Consider the following 9,181-nt stretch of genomic DNA (forward strand, 5'->3'; position numbering starts at 1 on the left):
CAAGAGTCAAAGGTACTCTGTGCTAGGAATCTCCTGGGTAAATGACTCAATTATATTAAACTTGTTTCCTGGATGGTCTCTGCCATTGCTAAGTTTGTAAAACTGTTTACATTATAGTGCTCTGTTTTTATATCCTTGACAAAGCACGAATTTTTATTTCTTCATCTGTTTGTTTTAGGAAGTTTCAGCAAATACTTTTAAAGTTACTTTTGAATTAAGGAGGAGGAAACATAATCCCTCCACTTGCTCAACAAAAAGAAACCTTGGACCTCAAACCACATTTCTCATCTACACAGTCCTAGAAATAATGCTGAGTGTTTATCATTTCATGTTATATTGCACAGTCTTGTAAAAAACACTTGCGTCTTCTGAGAACAAAAATGTGAAGGAAGAAGCACACTATCAGGAAAAGACAGAAAACAAAGTGTAAATGGAGGTAAGCTACAGCTACAGTGGCTGTAACATTACTCACAGATGGAATACTTGCACATATTTTGATGTATAAAATCTGCAATTAAATTTTAAAAGAAATTCTCGAAACAGAAATTTGTCATTAAAAGAGAAAGATATTGAGATTTGTGAGTGTGATAACTCTATTGTTATCTTGGAATCCTTTTTTCCTTCAGGAGACATTCCAATTTCTGTTTCACACAGATAAAGGGAGAATTGTTTGGTATACTGACTAATGCTGCTCATGTTGCTTCAAGTTTCTTTGCGGATGATATATTAAAAAGAGATATAAAGAAAAGCATTTTCGAGGAACATACCATGTTTCTCTTCATATATCTGGACTCTGGGCAGTTTGCTTATTCAGAGTGCAGAACTGGAGACCTAAATTTAAAGAGAGAGGAAGTCAACGTTTCTTTGTGACATTGCTAAGGTACACCACCAGGAGTTAGGAGATCAGAAGAGCTCATGTATCTGGCTCTGATGAGGACTGTCTGTGTCTGCGTAGAACTTATATTTTGGTCACAGTGGGATGTGGCAGAAATACACTAATCAGGATCAGAGGCAACAAGGGAGTTTCTGGATAAATCTGGAGAAGACAGGTCATCCAAGAATATCCTCTTGCCAAATTGCTAGGGAGGCACGAGGACAAAGTTGAAGCTACCATTTTGATACAGATTTAATTATTTATATAAAGCCAAGTGACCCAGTGAGAAAGACTAGCAGAGAGATCCACTCGAGAGTAACCAGCAGACTAGAGATTAAAACATTAACATGAGACATAGAAGAGTCCCTGGTCTGGATTTGTCAGAATAGTTTCTTTTTTTCCTATTCATTTTTTAAGGTTTTGGAACATCAGAATGGGAAATGCATTTGCCACCCAGCTCTTCACACTATCAGAAAGAGTTTGTGAGAATGAGAGCTGCAGAAACACCTAACAGAGGTAGTTTGTAGGGAAGGAAAGGAATGCAGAAGCGGAGTATGGTAGGAGAATGAGAACAGGATCTTTGCATTCATTTTACAATTTTTCTCCTCACTAGAAACGGGAAAAGATAAACAAAGCAGCATAAAGAATAATGGCCTAGTTGCTACAGTCAGATTTTCTATGTCATTTAAACTACCATGAACGCAGGAATGGAAATAACATTTTTCTTCTTTGGTTCATCCCAGTTGCACCTGTTTTAGATAGAGAGGAACTGCAAAACAAACATGAGTATTCATTCTTACCAGCATGATTATCAGTGTGAGCTGAGAAAATCCTGCTCTTCTGCCCCTTGCTTTCCCTGATCACTGTGAATTGGCTCCATTACACTTCTCTTACACCCAGAATTACTGAGAGTGGAACATTTGCTTCTTTGTAGAGTGGAGAAGTTTGCCTGAAGTTTGTGTATATTGGTTTTCTGAACACCAGAGTGATATAGATACCTTCAGTGTTTATTAATATAACATTTGTCCACATTTTGCTTGCTTTTTTCTTATATTTTTTGCATTATAGAAAGGACATGTATATTTATTGAATGCCTTTTCAATCAACTATAATACCTACATAAGCTGAATTTTTCTTACTTAGAAATAAGAACACTAGATATTCTTGAAGAGCTACAGTAGGCTCTTGAAGAGCTACAATAGGCATATACTATTACAAGTCACTGTACATGCAAGAGGCCATGGGCACCAAGGTTAGGCAAGGTTTGAGTTTGAGGCATGACACAAAATGAGAACTGGGATTCAAATACAGGCTTAGACACAGCAAATTCTAAGTAAGCACCAGTCAACTTCATAGAAGAATGGGAACTTGGTCACTTCTGAATATATGATCATTCCAGAAGCGTGTCCATACATGAAGCTATTGCAGAACAGTAATCCTGGAAAAGCTAGGCCTGAATTACTCCAGGTTAAACAGACTTTAGAAGTTTGATTCCCAACACCTGCTTGGTTTTTTTTTTCAGATTTCGGTGTGAAAGTTGTGCAGAACCTTAAAAAATACAGCACCCTCTCTCCAATCTACATTTTGTAATAGAGCAGAGTCTTTACAGAATCAATAAATTATTCATGGGAAAGGGAATACTACTCTTAGACACTGCGGTCTTGGGCTCCCCACATGCAAAAGATCTAACTCAACACAATGAATCCAGCAGGATAATTCCGTTACACTCTACTTAACCCCGATTGCCTAACAGGGTTTGAAAATGGATTAATGGATGATGAGCTTGTTTTATAGGGGATATTTTCTCCCAGAAAAGGAGATGGTAATTGCTACTAGCTGGTTTAAGAATTAAATGATCCTCGGTAGGAAAAAAACTTTTTGTATGTTTTCTTAACTAGCTAGATACTGGCTTGTGATGACTAGAGACATGGGAGAAGCAAAGTATGAAAACAGGCATCAATCAAAATCATTCCTGCTAAGCAATAGTGGATCTTAGACTCTTAGATAGAGAGCAGAAAAAATCTAGATAGAAAGGAGGGTAGCAAAACTGGCTTATTCATGCATATTCTCTACACATCATCCATGAAGGAGCAAACAAGATTTCTGGAATGGCTATGAGTCTTTGGCATTACACCAACTCCCATGATTCATACTGATATGCTGAGGATATCCTAAAGCACTTTTAATCATGGAGAGAGGCATAAAGTTCAAAGCATTTCTGGAGACCAAATGTTTCATTGTTTTCTATTTTTGATGACTACGGGACATCCAAAAGAATCCCAGGGGAATTTACTATCTATAATAAAATTAGTAAATTACTATACTAAAATTAGTATCTATAACGATGAGATTCATTCTTATTTATCTATCTATTTATCACTATCACAGCACTGCGGTATGGTCACTTCTGACTTTGCATTTGCTAAGATAGCTCTGTTTATCATGTGTGCATGCATGCATTTTATTTGTTTGTGATATGCCCTTGCAACAGAGAAGATGGCTGAAAACACTTCCAGGTTGGACTGGGGAGAGGAAAAGAGAAGCGTAGGAAGGCTTACATCTCTCTTCTACCTGGAGACCTCATGGGAGTCCATGAAATGGATCAGAGTTGTGCTCTTCTGGAGAGATCCCACACTCTCTAATGCGCTACCAACCATCTAGCTTCTATGATGCCAAGGTTGGAGTCAGGAGTAGTCTGCAGAAGATAATTTATGAATATTCACTCAAGTGATTACTATGACAGCTTCTCACCAAAGGAGAGTTTTAAAAAAATACAACAGAACAGTCATTGAACAGGAATTTTGATTTTGCCGTTGAGAGAGTGCATATCAAAAAATGTGATGCCAAGACTTACAATATTCCAGACAGAGAAAAGAAATATATTCTGAACCTCTTATGCATCTACGCAAAACAGCTCACATTTTGAATATCAGACCTTTACAGGAATCTTTCATAGGCAAGCCCTAGGCTGAAAGATGTTTGTATAAAACATTAGTTGAATAAATTAAAGCTAACATATTTCTGGATCCAGCACAGCAATTTGTAAGAACAGTATCTAGCACTGGCACATATGGTCACTCACACCGGGGTTCTGTGAGAACAGACAAAACTCCAGAACTCACAATATTTTACATTACTGTTGTAATGTATCTCTTGTTAACAAAATGGCAGCATGACAAATATATCGCAGGAGTTGCTTGGACCCCTTTGCTTAGCACATTTTCTCTCCTTTTATTCTTCAGTACTTTTTCCCTCAACATGTTTTTTTGTTTTCTGTGCTGCTACCTGGTTATTCCCTTTCAGACAGTCTCTTCTTGACAGTTATCAGGGTTTAACATACTGTTCTAGGAGGCTCATGAATATTGCTCTTTGATTTTTAGTGCTTTATGACGAATGGCTAGGAATCATTGCTGGAGAAAAAAAAAATAAATGAAAAATAGTTTCTGAAAACCTTTGTGCTATTGAATTCTGTCTGCAAACTTTCCAGCATTGGAATTCCTTTGCTATAGGACTGTCATTCTGCATGCTATCTGTAATTAACCTACCCCCTCCCTTCCCCCCAAAAGCAGGATGTATTGATAGAAAAATATGAGTAAAACAATACAAACCTTAATTCTGATTAGGATGCATCTGGCCTTTTTATGTTTTTCCTTCTTATTCTTTTGCTCTTTGGTTTTTCAAAGTCTTCCCAGGTGTGTTTAAATTTGAGGTACTCCGTTTCTTGAATCCTTCATCAGTTCACAACAGTTGTGGTTCTGGACCCCCACCCTTTTTTCATTGCCTACATAAAAGCAGGGAAGCAAGAATTCAAATGTTGGACCATGGAGTTAAAAAAGAGTTTTCAGTTCAGCAGAGAAACATGCTGCCTTCTACTGCATTTGGCAACCTGGAGAAAAGACAGGGTGGGAAAGACAGTAGGAGGAAAGGGAAGAGGAGCAGCTCTGCAGTAGAGTGGCACATTTCTGGGAGGTGTGAAGAAAGTACCCTTACCTCTGTGTTTCCCTAGAGATGTCCCCTTCAACCCAAAACCCCAAGCAAAATTCAAAGAATTTATAAACTTGTCCAGGATTTCCAGAGCACAGTGATGAAATACATCCCAAGAGGACAGAATTTAGTCCGTTGCACCACAGCATGGCATATGAAGCAGCTCAACACTTTTTATAAGCTGTGGCAACTTATTTGTATCTGGGAAATTCTGGGCAGAAGTACAGCCATGCTGTTACTGTGTGCTGCCATCACATCCACACAGCTGGAAATCCATCTTGAAATCGCTGGTGATGAGCCTTCAGTAACACCCTGCAGAGCAGCAGTGAACCTTGTGGGTGAGACTAGTCTTGGTGCCACTTCTGCTGGTGACAGAAGGGCAGTGCAGCCCCAAGTGAGCAGCTCTGGCTGGTGGATGGTGAAGCACAGGGAATGCTGTGGGTGCTGTGCTCACATGCTGCCATGGGGCAGCTCCACAGGCCTCAGAGGTGGCTGCATTTATGGCAGCTCAGGAGCAGAATGCTGGCTGGTCCATGGCGGGATGAGCAAATAAGACTTTTTCTCTCCTCTCAGAAAAGTAAGCTTCCTGTCCTTAGTGCTTGGTGAGAAAATGGTCCAGAGTTGTGAATACAAAATATCAGGCAGCAAAGTTTATATTCTGTATTTCTTTCTTCTTCTTTTTTAAGGCAGTATCTCATAGAGATAAAATATATATGAGGCCAGGACAGGCTGCTAGTTCAAATGTGAAAGTGATTTCCTAAGCACATCTACATCCAAAGCCTTTACTGTCAAAGCCTAAGAGAAGTCTGTGGTGCATTGCTAATGTCACCAAAAGAATTAAACCAATTTACATCAACTGAGGATCACATTCTTAGAGCTGGACCTCAGTCTTTTCTCTTGTTCACATGACCTTAAAAATATATTTTTTCTTGATTCTTCTCCTTCCTAAGTGCTATAATTTCCCAGTCTGGGAATGTCAAGCTGGCCTGGTATTTTGGGGTGGAGGTTATCAAGCAAAGAAAATAGCAAAGATCCTCCACAGAACAGGTCAGTTTCTGGCATGAGATTCAGTTCATAGCTATTAAACATTCACATGGAGTTTGTTTTCTTGTTTGCTCATTTTAAAACTAGAAACAACATTCAATCCCATATTTAGAATGTGTTTGTCATGTTTCAGCCTGGAGCGTATTTTTATGGTTAAATTATAAACTCTTAAATTAAGAATTTATGATAAAAAATACATGACAACTCCCTGGCAATAACACACCCTGCAAACAACATCACTGTAATGGTAAAAATGATTAAATGATATCTTTCTGTTCCAGACATTGCCAACAGATTTTATGTTAACTGCTTGCAATTAAAGGCCTGGCTTTTTTAATAACAATATATGAATACGAATTCTGCCAGTACTTCTGTAGCTTCCAAAATATTATTAAAATAAATATCTTAAATTAGTTCAGGGGAGAAAAAGTAACACAAACAGGGAAATAGGCTGTATCACAATTATTAAAATCCTGGGCAACAGAAAGTTCAGTCTTAATAGAAACCTGAATATTCATATTACAGGTTACCCAGAGCAGGAGACATGAGAAGCTCTGTATGTCACTAATTTGATTTAATATGTCTGTCTTGGAGGACTGAGCCTTTTGAATGTTATACTGCATAACACTTAGGAGAATCCTAATAAACTGGGGGACCAAGATTAAAATAAAGAAACAAATAAACAAAAAAAACCCTAGCATGTCAGGGGACAGCAAGATTTTTACTGGGAGTAGGCTGCATTTCTTTTCCAGTCTCTTCCTTGCTCATCACAAATAAGTTAGCTAATTGCTAAATATAAAAAAAGACACTAATTATAATAGTAGCTTCAACATCTGTGTGTACTCAAAGCTAAAACTTAACTAGAAGTTAAAACTATGTTGTTTTATTGATGTGTACTTAGCAATTTTAGCCCTTTAAACATTAAATGGAGGTTTACTTAGGAAGGGGCATTACAATGAAACATTTAGACACACTGCTAATTTTTTCCTCTGATTAACGATATCAGCCTTTCTACTGACACCATCACTAGCAAAGAAAGAACAAAATGAGAAACCTGCCAAATACCAGCAAATATTTCCACCTTCTTTCTAGAGTAAATGATTGCTTCAGAATTGCTGTTACTCTTATTTCAGTTTTATTCTTTTCATTCGGCAGCCAGGGAATTCATATACTCCAGCCCCCTAATAATGATACTTGGCTAATAAACTCTTACAGCCTTTTTCTATCTATCAAAACCACTGCATAAATCCCTACCTAGGAATCCTTGCCACTCAGACACATGTACAACTGACCTCCCTTGAGAACAGTGAGCAGAACCCAGTGCCAATCAGCAATTATAAGGTAATGGTACTAAAAAAAGGAACCTGGGAGTTATTTGGTTGCTCTGCCAACCATTGCGGGACTCTCTTATATGCCTGGTAATTAAGCAATTTAACAATTTTTTGCTCAGTATAAAAGATTTCCATCTCTCTAGTCAGATTTGACATCAGCACAGTTCACCTTATCAGATGATGACGATTGTCAGTCCTCATTTTCAAAAGATAAAGAAATTCATGAAAATATTGCTTCACAGCTCAAGGTTGGTTTGAAAACTGTCACAATTTGAGCATTGCCCTCCAATGCAAACATACATATCTGATCCACAATACCCTTAAATAAAGGGAGATCTTAGTTCACAAGACCTGGAAATGGCAAAGCTATAATTAAAGCACACTATGGACACAGTGATAGCCCTCACTCAGCCAGAAAGTCATGAATCTGGTTTTAACCTGATGACAAATTTCATTGACCCCCACTTGGGACTGCATGGCACAGCCAAGAGTATTTTGCCTACAGAAGCTAGATTGCTATGACAAAGAAGCAGTTTTTAAGTACTGAGGGCAATGAACATTACTGCTTTTGCTTACAGTCCAATCTGTAGCCAAGAGATTAGTTTTCAAACATAGTCTTAAAACCCGTGTTTTCTAGTTGATACAAGTATTAAGGACTCATCTACATCACAAATATATGTTGTGTTTAAAAAGCAGCAGGAGGGGTTATGTTAGTGGAAGTGATGACTGTAATTTTATAGGCATAGTAGCCAAGGGGAAATTGTGTTCAACTTCATGGATTAAATCCTGGTGGAAAACACTGTTTTACTTCTGCACTCTAAGTATTTTCTTCCAGTGTTAGGAAGTTTGTCAGTTGTTCTTTACAGCAATTGAAGGAAGGAATCAGCCAGATTTGCTGTGTTGAAAAGTTCATTTAGGGAGCTAAGAATTTGCATTAGAGATGTGAAATCTCCTGAAGATTTTTAAGAACAAAATAGGATCAACATCTGTTGGGAACAGGCCAGGTATTCTCATTCTTGCCTCAGTGAAGGTTTACTGACCAGTTGTTCTTGAGATGTCTCCACCACAGACCGTCTTCAGAATTCTGATACTTCCGATGATGGTCCTGTGTCCTCCTTGTCCACACTGATTGGTCGGTCACACCAGCTAAAATATGAAGCATAACAGAAAGATCCTGTGAGTACCACTATTAAGGAGCAGGAGAAAGAGTCAGAACAATACTGTTGGGACTGAGAAGGCTGATCAACCTTCCGGGGTGGCAATGAAGGTGTATTTATTGGGAAAGAAACAATTGTAGAACCTCCTTAAGATCCTCTGAAGACTAAGTCATGATTTCCTGATTTTGACAGAGGAAAACTTCCTTTACATTTCTGATGGAGGAGGAAAAAAGGATTTTAGAGGAATGGTGAGTTTGTTAAAGCTAAAAGAAAAGTTATTAAAAGAAAAGTCAAAATACAAAACATATTACTACTAAAAATCTGGTCGAAAAGTTATATTGCAGGGTAACACAAAGAAACATCATGGTATCAATGCCTGATATGTCATGCAAGTATTTTTAATGAACTTTTTTTTAGTCCATAGCTCAAATCCTGACATTTATTATTTCAATGATTTCAGATGCTCTTTCCAGAATTTCTGTGAAAAAAGGTAGCCATTTTCAAACCTTGAAACAAATTGGCTCCCGTATGTAAGTTTAAATTATCCATCACCCTGCAGGAGGATTCAAGCAAAACCGAAGGCTATCTTGATGAATAATCAAGGTAAATTTGTCACRTTCTTTACCATGCTGCATACCTTCAGAGTTTCATAAAAAGATCCACATAATTAGTTTAGCTTACCAGGAAAAAAAGTTGAATGACAAGGTCAGGCTCTTGCCCTTTCAGTAAATTAGAGAAGATTGCCATAAATTGCATAATATAATGAAACACCAATTTGCATATTTGCTGCT

The 9,181-nt window shown here is 37.9% G+C and overlaps 1 long non-coding RNA gene across 1 annotated transcript; it reads right to left on the reverse strand.

The window, feature by feature from the left end:
- Positions 1–3,446: 3,446 nt before the first annotated feature.
- On the reverse strand, positions 3,447–8,370 carry LOC112961856. The gene is made up of 3 exons (XR_003252132.1): positions 8,274–8,370; positions 4,483–4,655; positions 3,447–3,569 (listed from the first exon to the last, which is right to left on the reverse strand). It is a non-coding gene; the product is annotated as an uncharacterized LOC112961856 (long non-coding RNA).
- Positions 8,371–9,181: the final 811 nt, after the last annotated feature.

Source organism: Apteryx rowi, unplaced genomic scaffold (genome assembly GCF_003343035.1).
Source record: "Apteryx rowi isolate R43461 unplaced genomic scaffold, aptRow1 scaffold_14, whole genome shotgun sequence".
Classification (NCBI taxonomy): Eukaryota; Metazoa; Chordata; class Aves; order Apterygiformes; family Apterygidae; genus Apteryx; species Apteryx rowi.